Source organism: Ailuropoda melanoleuca, chromosome 8 (genome assembly GCF_002007445.2).
Source record: "Ailuropoda melanoleuca isolate Jingjing chromosome 8, ASM200744v2, whole genome shotgun sequence".
Taxonomy (NCBI): domain Eukaryota; kingdom Metazoa; phylum Chordata; class Mammalia; order Carnivora; family Ursidae; genus Ailuropoda; species Ailuropoda melanoleuca.
This window is the reverse complement of record NC_048225.1, coordinates 75,871,912-75,889,648: the sequence shown is the minus strand read 5'-3', so window position 1 is coordinate 75,889,648 and position 17,737 is coordinate 75,871,912. Positions and strand designations below refer to the sequence as shown.

General features: G+C 39.1%; 1 protein-coding gene and 1 pseudogene across 9 annotated transcripts in view; one reads left to right on the top strand and one right to left on the bottom strand.

The window, feature by feature from the left end:
* Positions 1-17,737, bottom strand: part of DNM3 (dynamin 3) — a 532,818-nt gene that overhangs the window by 481,554 nt on the left and 33,527 nt on the right. The window lies entirely within an intron of this gene.
* Positions 9,470-10,318, top strand: LOC105234468 (annotated as a pseudogene).

Here is a 17,737-nt window from a genome sequence, read left to right as displayed (position 1 = left end):
AGTGGAAATCAAGATTTGGATGTTTAACCGACTGAGCCACCCAGGCACCCCAAAATCTCCTCTTGAAAAATGATATGCAGTACCACCTTGCCTTGACATTATAAACTCTAATAAGGTCAACGTTCCCAGAATTCCTTTTAAGGCCATATCACCAATATATTCTTTATTAGTCATTAAAAGATACAGAACTCTAATTTTCTCCACTGCCTTGGTCTACCTTCAAAGAGATGACACTCTTGGCAAGACAAAAGGAAAATGCATCCGATGCTCTGGATTAGTGCTAACTCACATCTATATAGCACTATTTTCAAAATATTTTCACATGCATTGTCACATTTAATCCTCACAATAAACTTAGAAGTTTGGAAAGACAGGTGTTATTGCCTGAAGGCTAAAAACAGCTAAATTATTTACTTAAGGCCACAAGGCCAAGCAAGTGGAAACTGACACCTATTTAGGGGTCCTTTCCATTATAATGCCTTCCTCTTCTTTTAGCAGAATCAGACTTCCAGCCAACAATAAGATGCTACAAGTTCCCCATACCTATTATTTCTTGCATCTATGCCAGTATTATCATCTATATTAAGAACTCTTAGGGGCGCCTGGGTGGCACAGCGGTTAAGCGTCTGCCTTCGGCTCAGGGTGTGATCCCAGCATTGTGGGATCGAGCCCCACATCGGGCTCCTCTGCTGTGAGCCTGCTTCTTCCTCTCCCTCTCCCCCTGCTTGTGTTCCCTCTCTCACTGGCTGTCTCTACCTCTGTCGAATAAACAAATAAAATCTTTAAAAAAAAAAAAAAAGAACTCTTAATTATGTGAGTTTTTTTAAGATTTTATTTTTAAGCAATCTCTCCACCCAACATGGGGCTCAAACTCACAACCCCGAGATCAAGAGTCACATGTTCTACCGACTGAGCCAGCCAGGTGCCCCAAAACCCTTAATTGTTTCTAATACCTACAGCATTTGTTCTCTGGGGAAGTAATGTTATTTCCCATGCACTAAGAAAAATGAATTTCATATGACCTTGGTTTTATNCCAAATAAAATCTTTAAAAAAAAAAAAAAAGAACTCTTAATTATGTGAGTTTTTTTAAGATTTTATTTTTAAGCAATCTCTCCACCCAACATGGGGCTCAAACTCACAACCCCGAGATCAAGAGTCACATGTTCTACCGACTGAGCCAGCCAGGTGCCCAAAAACCCTTAATTGTTTCTAATACCTACAGCATTTGTTCTCTGGGGAAGTAATGTTATTTCCCATGCACTAAGAAAAATGAATTTCATATGACCTTGGTTTTATTCCCAGCTCCACTATCTTTTCACTGTATAACCCGGGAACTGGCTTCAAAACTTTATTGCAAATAAAACATTATGATTTCTTCACACTTCACAAGCAAATGTTTTTCCTAATCATAAAGAAAAACAAAAATCCCTCTACATTCTTAGCATATAATGATAATAACCAGCTGATTTCTAACTATAGGAAATATAATAAGAAAAAAAATGAATACTAAGGGAAAAGAAAAGGAAAGGAAAGCAGAAGATAACCAAGAATTTCTTAACCACATGGGTATTAAAATATAAGATAGATCACAGAGAGCATAATAGAATCACAGCCCTTTTTAAAATTAATCAGATTGTAAGGATTGGTTTATATATATATTCTAAAGGTTCCACTTGTTTCAATTGGGAAGAAAAGACAATGGGAAAAAACTACATTAGCAGGACACACCTTAACTTAATAATTTGGTTATAATATATTAACAGCAAATGAATAAATCTCAATCTTTTCAAATATTGATAAGATATTTACACATTTATACATATGTAGTTTGCATAAATGTGTTTATAAATTATCAAAGAAATGTTAAAAGTAGAAATTTTGTGAAAGAATCACCTATTTAATCAAGCAAATAAAGCACAACAAAAATAAATATTAGAGTTACCTTTTTTATGGGTCCCACAATTCATTGGGAAAAGATCCATAAAGAATGGAATGATTGGTACAGCATAGGGACTATAGTTCTTGGTATTGTAATAGCATTGCATGGTGACAGGTAGTAGCTGATTAGGAGAACAAAGGCAAAAGAAATGTAGATAAAATTAAATTTCCTTACACCTTGCAGTGCATTGACGAGTACTTGAGACCAACGGAGTGACATTCCTCAAGGAACTCACAACTGCCTTAATGTTAATGTACTCACAACTGCCTTAATGTTAATGTTTTGCTAGAGGCAAAAGGCTACCTTCCCTCCAGTTGATCCCAGGATGCTGCAAGTCTTCATCCACACACAAAAATCCTTTTGAATACTTACTTTATCTCTGCCCCTCCCAACTGAAAGGCTTACAATCAATTGCTCCTCACAATCCCAGAGTAGCTCCTTCTGCCCAAGGGTCCTGTCCTCATACTTTAATAAAAAACAGCTTTTTACCCAGAAAACGTCTCGAGAATTCTTTCTGGACCGTTCACTCCCAGGCCACATCACATCAATAGCTACACTTGAGGTGAGCACAGGTAACATAGAGAGCTGTGCAGTCACTATGTTTTATAACTAAAACTAATGTAACACTGTATGTCAACTACACCAAAAAAAGAAGAGAAAGAATGGAACAATTTTGCTACTCTGATACACTCTGGCAATAATAAGGTAAATCAAAGAACTTACTTTAAAAAAAAAGACTAAGAATTGGCTTTATAGTTGATGCAACCATGAAAACTATAGAAAACCTTTTAAATATCAGACATCAAATTTTAAAAGATTCTGCCTCCAGAATGTATACCTTGTATAAGAGTTTATTTATTTGACAGACAGAGAGAGAGAGGGAGAAGGAGAAGCAGACTCCCCACTGTGCAAGGAGCCTGATGTAGGACTCCAGCCCAGATTTTTTGTTTTGTTGGTTTTTAAAAATTTCTTTATTTATTCAGAATGTATACCTTGTATAAACAGAGAAGAGACCATTAGAAAATGGTCACTAGCTCAGGGCGATTATGGCCTTTGGGTTCTGATTCCAGTGTAACCTTGGGCAAGAGAACTTTCACCTGAATAACATTTTTTTAAAGATTAATTTTGTTTAATTTATTTATTTATTTATTTATTTATGAGAGAGCAAGCAAGTGAAGGACTGAGAAAGCACAACAGCAGGGTGAGGGGTGGAGGGAGAAGCAGACTCCCCGCTGAGCGGGGAGCCCGAGGTGGGGCTCTATCCTAGGACCCTGGGATCATGACCTGAGCCGAAGGCAGACGCTTAACCGACTGAGCCATCCAGCATCCCCATACGACTGAGCCATCCAGCATCCCCATACAACATTTTTTAAATGAGGGTGTAGGGTTAGATAACTTCTAAAGTCCTAATATCTCTAGAATTTTGTGATTCTAGGAATAACTGCGTGAATCTACTAGCCTGAATATAATCAATTTTAGATCTCCAGTAGGAAATAGGAAATTCCTTGTCCACAGCCCAGAGGTAATTGGGTTTTCTCTCACAGCAATAACATCTCCTATAATTTAATAGCCTGATAAATCTACCTTCTCCTGCTTTTGATGATAATGTGTTATTATCCAATCACATCACATTAAAATATAATTCTACTATAACCAATGGGAAATAACTTTCTAGTAAGAAGACATGTAATGAGTTTCAAACATTAAACCAGAAAAGATGATAACAGAATTGCAAAAAAAATTCAGATTTAAGAGAGCTATGCAAATCTGAAGAAATATTTATAGTGTAGTCATTAATCAAATGGCTTGTAAATGAAATTACTAGACACATGCTCATCACTGATGATTTTTTTTTAAAGATTTTATTTATTTATTTGACAGAGATAGAGACAGCCAGCGAGAGAGGGAACACAAGCAGGGGGAGCGGGAGAGGAAGAAGCAGGCTCATAGTGGAGGAGCCTGACGTGGGGCTCGATCCCATAACACTGGGATCATGCCCTGAGCCGAAGGCAGACGCTTAACCGCTGTGCCACCCAGGCGCCCCTCATCACTGATGATTTCTTAACTTAATCCTCAGAATATAAGACTAAAACTTTTATGTTTGCCCTTTCTTATTTTAAATTCAAGCCATAGACAGAACACAATAAGCTTTGATTCTAACTCTTCGTTAAGGACTCCCATATCATTCCAAAATTCCTAAAGGCATAATGTAAATAACAAAGGCAAAGGTAATTTTCCATGTAACAAGTTACTGACCAATGGGATTCTTTAAAGAAGGGGGAGGCAGGCAGAAGAAAGGAGGAGAAAAAAGAAAGCATCACTGAAATTCATTTCAGCCATAGTAACACAAGTCCCCCCAGTTGTTTGTTATACAAGCATACCTTGTTTTACTGCACTTCACTTTGTTGCACTTTACAGATACTGCATTTTTTACATATGGAAGGTTTGTGGCAACCTTGCATCAAGGAAGTCTATCAGAGTCATTTTTCCAAAATCATTTGCTTATTTCATGTCTCTATGTCATATTTTGCTAATTCTCAAAATATTTCAAACTTTTTCATTGTTGTTATATTTTTTACAGTGATCTGTGATCAGTGATCTTTGATGGTACTATTGTAACTGTTTGGGGGCACTAAAAACTGCATCCATATAAGAACACAGCAAACTTAATCCACAAATGTTGTATGCCTTCTGACTGCTCCATTGACTGACTGTTCCTTGTCATTTTCCCTCTCCTCTGGCCTCCCTAATCCCTAAGACAAAACAATACTGAAATTAGGCCAACTAATAATCCAACAATGGCCTCTCAGTGTTCAAGTCAAAGAAAGAGCTGCACATTGTTCAGTTTAAATCAAAAGCTAGAAATGATTAAGCTCAGTGAGGAAGGCATGCTGAAAGCTGAGATAGCCAAAAGCTAGGCCTCTTGTCCCAGGCAGCCAAGTTGTGAATGCAAAGGAAAAAATCTTGAAGTAAATTTAAAGTGCGTTTCTGAATACATAAATGATAAGAAAGTGAAACAGCTTGGGGCACCTGGGTGGCTTACTTGGTTAAGCGTCCAACTCTTGGTTCTGGCTTAGGTCATGATCTCGAGATCCTGGGAACAAGCCCCACAGCGGGCTCCACTCTCAGCAGGGAGTCTGCTTGTCTCCCTCTCCCTCTGCCCCCTCCTCATGGTATGTGCACAACTGCACGGGCTCTCCCTCTCTCTAAAATAAATAAATAAATATTTTTAAAAAAAGAAAAGAATGTGAAACAGCTTTATTGCTGATATGAAGAAAGTTTTACTCGTCTGGATAGAAGACCAAACCATCCGTAACATTCTCTTAAGAGAATGCATTAGGCCAAAGCCTAATCCAGAGCAAGGCCCTAATTCTCTTCAGTTCTGTGAAGGCTCAGAGAGGTGAGGAAGCTGCACAAGAAAAGTCTGAAGCCAGCAGAGGTTGGTTCATGAGGTGTAAGGAAAGAAGCCATCTCCACACCATACAAGTGCAAGGTGAAGCAGCAAGTGCTGATGTGGAAGCTGCAGCAAGTTCTCCAGCAGATCCAGCTACGACAATGAATGAAGGTGGTTATGATGTGGAAGCAGAAGGCTAACTGCAGACAAAGCATAAACTGACACCCTCCCCCTGCCCCACTCCTGGGCAGGATATGTATGACATTCTTCTGAAGCTCCCAACTGTCTTAATGTTAATGCTTTACTAGAGGGGAAAACAACCTTCACTTGACTATGGCAAGGCCTCCAGAATCTTGTAGGTCCTCTTTAGCATATGTAAGTTCTTTGGAAAACCTCCCTTTTTCCTTACCTCCCCCAGCCCCATAGTATATAATCAATTGCTCCGCACAACCCTAGTGCAGCTCTTTCTGCTCACAGGTCCTATTCCCGTGCTTTAATAAATTTGCACCAAAGACATCTCAAGAATTCTTTCTAGGACTTCGGCTCCGGACCCCACCCCACCAAATCTCACCTCTATTCCAAAACTATGTGTCATTTACACTAAACAACAGATTTTCAGTGTAGATGAAACAGTCTCCTGGAATATGCCATCTAGGACTTTCATAATTAGAGAAGTCATTATCTGGCTTCAAAGCTTCAAAGGACACACTGACTCTCTTATTACAGGCTAATGCAGCTGGTGACTTTAAGTTGAAGCCAACGCTCATGTACCATTCTGAAAATCCTAAGGCCCTTAAGAATTATGCTAAATCTACTCTGCCTGTGCTCTAGAAATGGAACAACAAAGCCTATATAACAGTACATCATCTGTTTACAACATGGTTTACTAAATATTGTTAAGGCCTATCGAAAACTATTTTAACCCCAGTTGAGACCTACTGCTCAGAAAAGATTCCTTTCACAATATTACTGCTCATTGACAGTATAGCTGATCACCCAAGAGCTCTGATGGAGATGTAAGATGTGATTAATGCATCCATTCTGCAGGCCATAAATCAAGTAGTCATTTTAACTTTCAAGTCTCCTTATTTAAGAAATACATTTCATAGGGTTAGAGCTGCCATAGATAGTAATTCCTGTGATGGATCTAGGCAAAGTCAATCGAAAACTTTCTGGAAAAGATTCATCATTCCACATGCCATTAAGAACATTCATGATTCATAGGAAAAGTCAAAATAGCAACATGAATAGGAGTTTGGAAGAAATTGATTACAACCCTCATGGATGACTTTGAGGGATTCAAGATTTCAGAGGCAGAAGTAACTGCAGATGTGGTGGAAAGAGCAAGAGGACTAGCATGACAAGCGGAGCCTGAAGATGGGACTAAAATGCTGGAATCTCATGATAAAACTTGAATGGATGAGAAGTTGCTTATTCCAGATAAGCAAAGAAAGTGGTTTCTTGAGATGGAATCTACTCCTGGTGAAGATGCTGTGAAGATTATTGAAATGACAACAAAGAATTTAGAACACCACCTACACGTAACTGATAAAGCAGTGGCAGGGTTTGAAGGGATTGATTCCAATTATGAAAGAAGTTCTACTGTGGTGAAATGCTATGGAACAGCATCACCTGCTACAAACTGTCCTGAAATTTAGAGTCAATTGATGCAGGAAACTTCAGTGTTGTCTTATTTTAAGAAATTGCCACAGCCACCCCAGCCTTCAGCAACCACCACTCTCATCAGTCTGCAGCCATCAACATCAAGGCAAGACCTTCTACCTTCAAAAAGATAACTTGCTGAAAGTTCAGATGATGGTTAGCATTTTTCAGCAATAAAATATTTTTAATCGAGGTATGTACATTTTTTAGACATAATGCTATTTCACAGTTAATAGACTACAGTATAGTGTGAACGTAACTTTTATATGCACCAGAAAACCAAAAACTTCATTTGACTCATGCTATTGTGATATTCACTTTATTGCAATGGTCTGGACCTGAAACCGCAATAACTCGGAGGTATACCTGTATCTGCTTTGCCCCCAAGCTTTCTATCTCTTTAAACTATTTTAAATGCCTCACTATGCTGAACTTTTATGTTCCCCTCTAGCCCATACACATTAAATTTGTAAATACTAAAGTCCCACGTGACTTGGTACTCATTTTTTTTTCTTTAAAAGATTCTATTTTTAGGTAATCTCTACACCCAACATGGGGCTCAAACTCACAACCCTGAGATTAAGTCGCACATTCCACCAACTGAGCCAGCCAGTCACCCCGGTACTCACTTTATCGCTATCCAGGAGGCTCTGTAGACTTATCATTTAGACTATAAATAAGAGACTTTACATTTATAGAGGAAAAGTAGCTGAGCAACTTGACACACTTCCTAAAAGAGAGATTATAATCTCACAAATTTACCATATATTAACAGGAACCAACATTTCAGTTCATAATCTCACAAAAGAAGCACCACATCCATCTACTGCCATAAAATACAATAAGTAAGTTAAAAAGCTATTTCATAGTTTTTTAGTTCATTATATTCCTGAAGTTATTTGATTTAATCAAAACTCCCAGAATTCAGATTAAGACGAGTCCAGCCCCTGGAAGGGTCCCACAACTGTCAATAGCCTTTTAAGATCCCTGGTTAGGCCGCCTCCCAACCTCTGCAGTCCAAGGCAAAGGGTTACAGGTACCAAACCAAGGTTATAGGTACCCCAACCCAAAGTCTAAGGTCCATCCACTCTAACCCTCACCGTGCAAATGCTACCCCTTGGCCATCTTTTGTACCTCGGAGGTAGACATTGGTGCAGTCTTCCTTTAGTTAAAAAAAAAAAAAAAAGGGAGAGAGAGACAGAGAGACCTACACAGGTCCTGAAAGCAACTTAAGGCTATTTAGGTAGAGAATTGTGGAGTCCATTTTCCTTGGAACAGGATTTAGAGGAAGGTAGAGCGTAATCTCTAGGTGGGACATCTCTGGCCCACTGGCACATCCTTGACGTCTCCAACTACTAGTCGGCCAACAGCAGAGTCCCCTAAAGTTCAGCATCCTAGAGCACTGCCTTAATGCTCTCTCTGTATCCCAAAGATTACTCAAGTTTGGGGGCACACTAACGGATTCAGATAACTGTACACACCACTTTAGCATTTCCCAAGCACCTACCTTACGCCAAACTCATCGTATAAGCTAAGAATAGAAAGATGGGTACAATGTAATCCTGACATCAAGGAAATTGTCATGGGTTGACTACAAGAATGGCCCCATTTGTTCACACATCCTCTATCCATGCCCTTGTATAGTGCTCTCCCACACTGACCCTGGGGTTGGCCATTGGACTTGTTTTAGACAATGAGACAGTGGCAATTGTATCAGAAGCAGAAATTTCAAAAGTTTCTGCACATTAAGGTTTTGCCCTCTTGATGCTCTTGGGTACCCTGCAGCCCTCATGTCAACAAGTTCACCAGCCCGTTGAAGAATGAGAAACCACAAGAGAATAACTGAGGTGTCCCAATCATCAAACAGCCAGCCTCTTCTGACCCAGCAGCTGTCCATATAAGTGAGTCCCAGCAAAAATCAGCTGAGCTCTGCTGAGCACCACCAAACTGCTGATTCCACAAAATCATGAGCTACATAAATGGCTGCTACTCTAAGCCACTAAGATTTGATGTGATTTGTTGCAGTGCAAAGTCTAACTGATAGAAAACTGAAAGCCTTGTAGGGAAGCCAGAATTGTATGCAAGAGAACACAGTACAACATGAGGGCTGCAATATGGACCTACGGATTACATTTCTGGATGAGTCAGAAGAGCAGGTGATTAACCAGGCGGGGTCCAGCATGGAGGATTACAAGGCACTGTTAGGAAAAGAATCACAGAGAAGACGATGCATATTTTTTTCCTTTATTCTGAGGAAAAGAGCCACTTCAGAAGGTGATAAGACTTAACCAACCTCTGCTTCTTCCGTCATTAATACAAATCCCCCAGAGACAACACCAGAACCAACTCACAACCGACGGGCTACTGTTTCTGCTGGGAAACCACAGAGTATTCTTCCGACCAGAAACTCTCTCTCTCAGACCCCAAGGAGTTTCACTGAGCCTGAAACCAGCTTCTCTGAGAAAACACCAAATGGCAGATGATGCCAGTGCTTTGGAAGGGCTCAGGGGCCCCGGAATGGAAGGCCACAGCAGCAGCATGTGGGGCCAGAGCTGCAGCTATGGTCGGGGCAGGGTGGAGGCCACAGAGCTTGTGGAGCTTGCGGAGGCAAGGCTGAGGACTACGAGTGGATCCTATCACCAAGCCGGGCCACCTGGTCAAGGACATAAAGATCAAGTCCCTGGAGGAGATCTATCTCTTCTCCCTGCCCATCAGGGAATCTGAGGTCACTGACTCTTTCCTGGGGGCATCCCTCAAGCATGAGGTTTTGAAGATTATGCCTGTGCAAAAGAAGACCCGTGCTGCCCAGCAAACCAGATTCAAGACGTTTGTTGCCACCGGAGGGTACAGTGGACATGTCAGTCTGGGTGTTAAGTGCTCCATGGAGATAGCCACTGCCATCCTTGGAGCCATCATCCTGGCCAAGCTTTCCATCATCCCCATGTGGCAAGGTTACCAGAGGAGCAAGATCAGCAAGCCCCACACTGTCCCAGGCAAGGAGACCAGCTGCTGTGGCTCTGCGCAGCTGCACCTCATTGCCACCCCCATGGGCACAGTCTCAGCCCTTGTGTCCAAGAAGCTCCTGATGATGGCCCGTATTGATGACTGCTACATCTCAGCCAGGAGCTGCAACGCCACCCAGGGCAACTTGCCACGGCCGCTTCTGACACCACTTAGAAGAACTACAGCTGTCTCGCCCCTGACATGTGGAAAGAGACCATGTTCACCAAGTCTCCCTCTCAGGTATTCACTGACCATATTGTAAAGACCCACACCAGGCTGCTGCTGTGGCCACCACATAGTTTTATACAAGAAAAATAAACTGAATTAAAGCTTGTTTAAGGGATGCCTGGGTGGCTCAGTTGGTTGAGCATCTGCCTTCTGCTCAGGTCATGATCCCAGGGTCCCGGAATCTAGTCCCACATCAGGCTCCTTGCTCAGCAGGGAGCCTGCTTCTCCCTCTGCCTGCTGCACTCACTCATTCTCTCTCTCTTTCTCTGGAAAATAAATAAATAAAATCTTAAAAAAAAAAGACTGAAACCAGGCAAGACCTCAAAGATGTAGCCAAGTCGAACATCTGTTTAACTCAGCTGTATTCAACTCCCTGTGATCTCCCAGAAGTCAGGCTGAGAAAATGACAACGCACTGTCACTGCAGATGGTATGACAAGCACTCTGAGCAGACAAATACATTGGCATATCAAGAGAAGCAAATCCTTACCTGGAAAGAGGCCCCAAAACTCAAGACTGGAATGTCCTGAGCTTCTGAAACAATTTAAATGCCCAACAATAAGAGAGTATTTAAATATATGTTAGTGTAACTGTAACAAGGACTATAAGGAAGCTACTAAAAATATGCTTTCAAAGAGCCTTCAATGACATGGGTAATTCTCATAAAATCAGATACAAAAACTGCATATACAGAAGGATTCAAATTATGTAGAAAAATAAATTCATAGGGGGGAAAAGAAAGTTTGCCTAAATGTCAATAGCATTCTTGGGTACCAGGATCATAGATGAATGCTTTCTTTCTTATATATTCCCATGTTTTTGAAACTAAAATATAAAGTTACATGCTTAAAAAACTGAAGCATACAACTCAAAATTAATAGTCTATAAAACAACTGGCCTATATTCTTCAAAAATATCAATGTCATGAAAAAAGAGAAAAGGTTAGGAAATTGTTTTGTTTAATTTTTTTATTATTTTTTTAAAATTTTATTTATTTAAGTAATCTCTACACCCCACAAAGGGCTCAAATTCATGACCCCAAGTATCAAGGGTTGCACACTCCTCTGAGCCAGCCAGATGCCCCTAGGAAATTACTTTAGATTAAAGAAAATTAGAAACCTGGCTCTATGGTGCCACTTTTGGCTCTGCCAGGCCCTCTGTCTAAGGTCTCCTATTATCTCATCTGAAATTTCCCAGTCCTATAAATTTTCCCATGTGTATAACTGTCAAGTGCACCCCTTAGCCCTTCTGCCTAGTTCTACATGAAAAGGCAAAACTGGACAGGAGAATTTTCATATTAAGTAGCATGGCCCATACTTTGTCCATTTCCTCAAATTTTAAGATCCTGAAAGAAACAGCTATATCCGGGGCACCTGGGTGGCTCAGTCAGTTAAGCGTCTGCCTTCAGCTCACATCACGATCTCAGGGTGCTGGAATCAAGCCCCGTATCGGGCTCCTGGCTCAGTGGGGAGACTGCTTCTCCCTCTCCCTCAGCCTCTCCCCCTGTTTGTGCTCTCTCTCTCTCTCTCAAATGAAAAAACAAAATCTTTTTTTTTAATTAAAAAAAAAAGAAATGACTATATCTTAAGTATGTATTCTAAATTACACTTGATGTATATTTAATATCATGATCACAAAATTAAAGAAGTTTACATCTTGAAAAATCCACATCATTAAGAATGAATTTCACCTTACATATGAATAATAGTTTATGGTAAAAGTGATAGGTCAATAGACTAAACAAATGTTTTATATGGAACTGATTGAAAAAACTAAATAAATTAGTGTATCATAAACGTAACTTTATTATTACACAATTACTAAGAAAAGTCACAGGACAATATTACAATTGCTCTTAATAAAATAATTTCAATAAATATTATTATACTTTGAGATTTGGGCAAGTTCCAACAAAATGAATTTTACTCACAACCAAATATCACTTCCCAATAAATTATCCACAAAATAATTCAAGATACCTAGTCAAATTTAGCAGAGAAAAAAAAGACATAATTTTTTTACTTTACCATTTATTCTGCCTGTGTATTTTGAATAGAACACCTAGTTGATAATTCATAGAAGAAATTTTTGGTAATCATTTTCTTATAATACAAGTGCTAATTTGGATAAAAAAAATTTTAAATATAAATAAATTTAAAAATCAACTCCAGGGGCACCTGGGTGGCACAGCGGTTAAGCCTCTGCCTTCGGCTCAGGGCGGGATCCCGGCATTATGTGATTGAGCCCCACATCAGGCTCCTCTGCTATGAGCCTGCTTCTTCCTCTCCCACTCCCCCTGCTTGTGTTCCCTCTCTTGCTGGCTGTCTCTATCTCTGTCAAATAAATAAATAAAATCTTTGAAAAAAAAAATCAACTCCAATTCCATCATCCAACAATGCCTTAATATTTTATCTTTGACCTTTCCAGACAGTTTTTACCCATATATTTTTCATAACAACATTGTCACACTCTACATAGTTTTAGAACTTCTTTGTCCATTTAGCAGTATAATATTATTCTTTAGTAATAAATATACCTCTTTCACCGTCAGGTTTATAGATTGCATATTAGTCTATATCAAGATATACCAAATGTTTGGCATATAGTTTGTTTCCATTTGCTTCTAACATATACAAATTTATAAACCACTACCAACACCGTTAATTATTTTCATGAATAAGCTCTTTTTTTTTTTTCTAAGTTTTATTTATTTAAGTATTTCTACATCCAACATGGGGGTTGAACTCACAACTCCAAGATCAAGAATTGCATGCTCTTTATACTGAGTCAGACAAGCGCTCCTCATGGACAAGCCTTCTTAAAGGAAGAATGATCTCCTACAATCACAGAGCTGCCCACAGTAGAAGCATCCGAGCTAAATGCCCACTGGAGCTATCTCTTCCTACAGTCATTGAACAAGCATCTTCAACCAACTATACTACAGCTGGAGTAGGCCACACAAACAATGAGGACTTATTTTTCAGAATAAAAATTACAGCATATGGCATGGCAAAGCATTTTTTCTTCTGATTTGTGGTTTTGTAAACAAGAAATCTTGTAAAAGTATAAGATTAACTCACTATATAACTGCTATTTAATAAATTGTGCTTATAGAGAGAAATATCTCATTCAAGACATGTGGTTATTAGACATTCAGCGTATATTGCTAATGTCAACATTCTTGAATAAAGGCAAATTTTATGTCCTTAATTAATTCATTTTACATATGAATAAAAATCATGGAATGCTTAACTCGCTCAACAGAACAGACCACAGAAAATTCTCCTGGGGATTCAAACCAAAAAACAAAAAACTAAAACACAACTAACCTAACCAAAGTATATATAGATCTAGGATCACAGAATATTAAATCTAAAAGGGGACTTAAAGAGGCACCTGAGTGGCTTAGTTGGTTAAGCACCCCACCTCTTGATCTCAGCTCAGGTCAGGATCTCAGGGTGCTGAGATGAGCCAGGCGTTAGGGCCTCCGAGCTGAGCATGGAGCCTGCTGAAGATGCTCTTTCTCTCTCCTCCCACTCTCTCTGCCCCTCCCCCTCTGCTAGCGCATACACACGCGTGCTCTCTCTCTCTCTCTCTCAAATTAATAAATAAGGACTTAAAGATTATCTGATCCCCCCCTTCACCTTGAAATAGGAAACTAAACATAAAAAAGGTCTAATGGCCACAGTCATGCTTAGATAATTTATTCAACAAATATTTATTTAAAAAATCTGCTAGGTGCCGGGTCCCATGCTCAGCTGTACATATACAAAGTTTAGCAGGACAGATAGTATCTCCCAACCGCACAGAGCATACAGGCATCATGCTAACAGGCAGTCTCCTACTGAATTTTATGGCTGGATCTTCTGATTGCTATTTCAATGCAGTTTCCCCTTGCATTCATTTGTCCCAATATTCATCACCCACTACATGCCAGGCTATTGTATGTTCTGGGGGCAGTGAACATGGCAAAGCACTTATCCTCATGCAGCTTGCATTCTAATGAGGTAAAGAGACGATGCATAAACAAAAATAAATAAGATCATGATAAGTGCTATGAGAATATTGAAGGATGATTAACAAATGTTAAAGATGATCAACAAAACAGAGGGTCCCAGGGAAGAGGGGATGCCTTTAGGAAAAGCAATCAGAGAAGTTCCCTCTAATTCCAGAGATGAAAGTAATACAGTAGTTACATTTATAGCAATCAAGTCTACAAATCTTTTTCTTCATTTATAAATAAGATATTCAACAGATGGCCTTAGAAGTCGGGACATTTAACAGTAAGGCCTGTTCATTTCAAATGTTTCATTTTATCAGTTTATTCTGCCTTTCTGACTTTGGGCTAGGCCAGTTGTCCTGACAGTGTGCACCATGGAAAGGAAAATTTACTTCATAGAATATTCAAGAGTAAGCTATTTAACCTTTACAGACTCTTTAATTTATTGTTTACTCAACCAGTACTGCTTATGCTCCATTTGCTCTACTTAATGCCCTCTATGCCAAAAAAATAATCTCAATTAAATGCACTAGCATAACTACCAGTGGGAAAAGTTTTAATTTCAAAAGATAGCCAAGTTCTAAAGAGAAGACATATGGGATTTAAACTATAAATACACATAGATACCTGAATTATTCCAGCTGGCACATCTGACCATGTAATTAATGATTACTAGGTGTTCTTCTGCAGACTTAGATAATAAAAACAAAAACAAAAAAAAAATCTATTTTAAAAATCTACATGGAGACCTAAATGCAACATACATGGCCTATAACTGAAAACTGTTTCCTTCATTTAATCAGTCGAATTCTAAATTTAAGATTATTTTCTAGCAATCATAGGGAATAACAAAAGAGCATTTGTAGTTCGACCCAACAATTGCCCTACTAGTTATTCACCCCAAAGACACAAATGTAGTGATCCGAAAGGGCACCTACACCCCAATGTTTATAGCAGCCCAATGTCCACAATAGCCAAACTATGGAAAGAGCCTAGATGTCCATCAACAGATGAACAAATGAAGAAGATGTGGTTTATATATACAATGGAATATTACTCAGCCACCAAAAAAATGAAATCTTGCCCTTTACAATGATGTGGATGGAACTATAAACACTATTATGCTAAGTGAAATAAGTTAATCAGAGAAAGACAATTATCATGTGATCTCACTGATATTTGGAATTAAAGGAAAAAAACAGAGGATCATAGGGGAAGAGAAAAAAAAAAAATAAGACAAAACCAGAGAGGGAGATAAACCACAAGACACTCTTGACCATAGGAAGCAAACTGAGGGTTGCTGGAGGGGAGCTGATGGAGGGATGGGGTAACTAAGTGATGGACATTAAGGGGGGCATGTGATGTACGGAGCACTGGGTATTATATAAGACTGATGAATCATAGACCTGTACCTCTGAAACCAATAATACATTATATGTTAATTAACTGAATTTAAATTTTAAAAATGTTAAAAATAATAATAATTTTAAAAAGAGCATTTGTAGTAGATACAGCAACTGGCTAGTTCCAAGTTTTGTTCTGGATCTCTTTATTTGCCTTCCTATACTGCAGAGGCTAGAATGCTAAAAAAACAAACAAAAAAACTTCATTTCCCAGACTCCCTCAGTAACTAGCATTCTCCATGCATTTTAGTTTTCACCATTAGACATACTTCTGTAAGACCCGAATTCAGAGTCAAATTAAGTGGGAGAGAAGCAGTACTCAAGGTGTTGTTTTGCTGGTGTAGATCTAGCAGGCAACAGAAAGCTTTGAAGCTAACAGTGCTGACAACAGTCTGATCATGAATCACAGCTAAGGTAGCATATTCCAGAACACAAGAGTTGCTTCAAGACTCCTGAAAGTGGCTACAGTGGTGAAAGCAGCAGTCCACATACAGATTTCCCGAGTCTCCAGCTTCCTAAACGTAACTACAGTAGTGGTTCCCTCGATGGCCAGTTCTGCCGTGTCATTCTGAAGCCATTCCTTGAGGATCGGCCTAGAGTCTAACCCTCCAGCCTTTCCAATGATTAGCAAGCACCTAATTCCTTAGGTTAAATTTTTTTTTTTTCTTAAAGAGTAGAGTGATTTCCATCATCTGCAACCACACCCTTGCGTGATACAGTAGTAAGACAATTACATGGAAACATAACCTGTCTGAACACTTCCAAGTTTTCAAATATTCAAAGTAATCTAAAGTGGTCTTAGACTCGCAATAGATAGCACTGATTGATGTACATCATGTAATTCTTCATTTTTTCTGAGCAGTAACAAAGAGAAGCCTGGATTTTAAAAACACAGCTACTCTGGGACACCTGGGTGGCTCAGTCAGTTGAGCAACCAACTCTTGATTTCTGCTCAGGTCGTGATCTCAGAGTTGTGAGATCAAGCCCCACGTTGGGCTCTGAGCTCAGCGGAGAGTCCACTTGGGATTCTCTCCCTTTCCCTCTGCCCTCCCCCTACTTGTGCACTCTCTCCCTCTCTCTCCTAAAATAAATAAATCTTTAAAAATAAATAAATTAAATAAATAAATAAATAAAAACACAGCTACTCAACACATTGTCATTTTTCATTTGAACTCATTATGATTTCATAGTTGAAAACAATACCAAACAAAAAACATTCTATTTCCAACCCTTGCTTCTTTGAACAACTAAGCCAGTACCTTTCATATGGTGGATGGTGAATATATGTCAGCAACTGAGTATGGATGGAATGATATAGATGATTCAAACTAACAGATAAGCCAAAAGTACATTTGTTTTGATTTGGGGGCAACAGATTGAATTATGAAAATGTCATAGATAAAATTAAATGCAGTATCCTAAAATCCATTAACGTTATTGTAAAACTACACACACTCTGACAGAAAATACAGGGGAGGCTCCGTGTTAAAATTTTAGGAAATTTCTATAAAGGCTGGAATAGTATAATAATTTCCTAGACTGATAGAGAATACAATCAGATAGATAATTTCTTCAGTATATTTGTTTTTTCATATATTTATGGTTTTCCACTTAAAAAAAAAAAAAAGCTTGAATTTAAAGGTAAGAAATCTATTCACTGGGGCGCCTGGGTGGCACAGCGGTTAAGCCTCTGCCTTCGGCTCAGGGCGGGATCCCGGCGTTATGGGATCGAGCCCCACGTCAGGCTCCTCTGCTATGAGCCTGCTTCTTCCTCTCCCACTCCCCCTGCTTGTGTTCCCTCTCTCTGCTGGCTGTCTCTATCTCTTTTGAATAAATAAATAAAATCTTTAAAAAAAAAAAAGAAAGAAAGAAATCTATTCACTGAGGTAGATAGAACCTACATGATAAAAGTACCCAAGTACCTCTAGGACTCAAAAGAATACTCTTATTTCCTAAGGGTACTATTGACATACCTTTTCATACAAAAATATGATGTAAAAGAAATAAAGTCATGGCCACCTGACTTTCGCCTGGACGATCAATAGTATGGCCTGGGTTCCCATCTATGCAGAAAAGTAGTGTAATAAATTGAGGCTTACTTTTATCT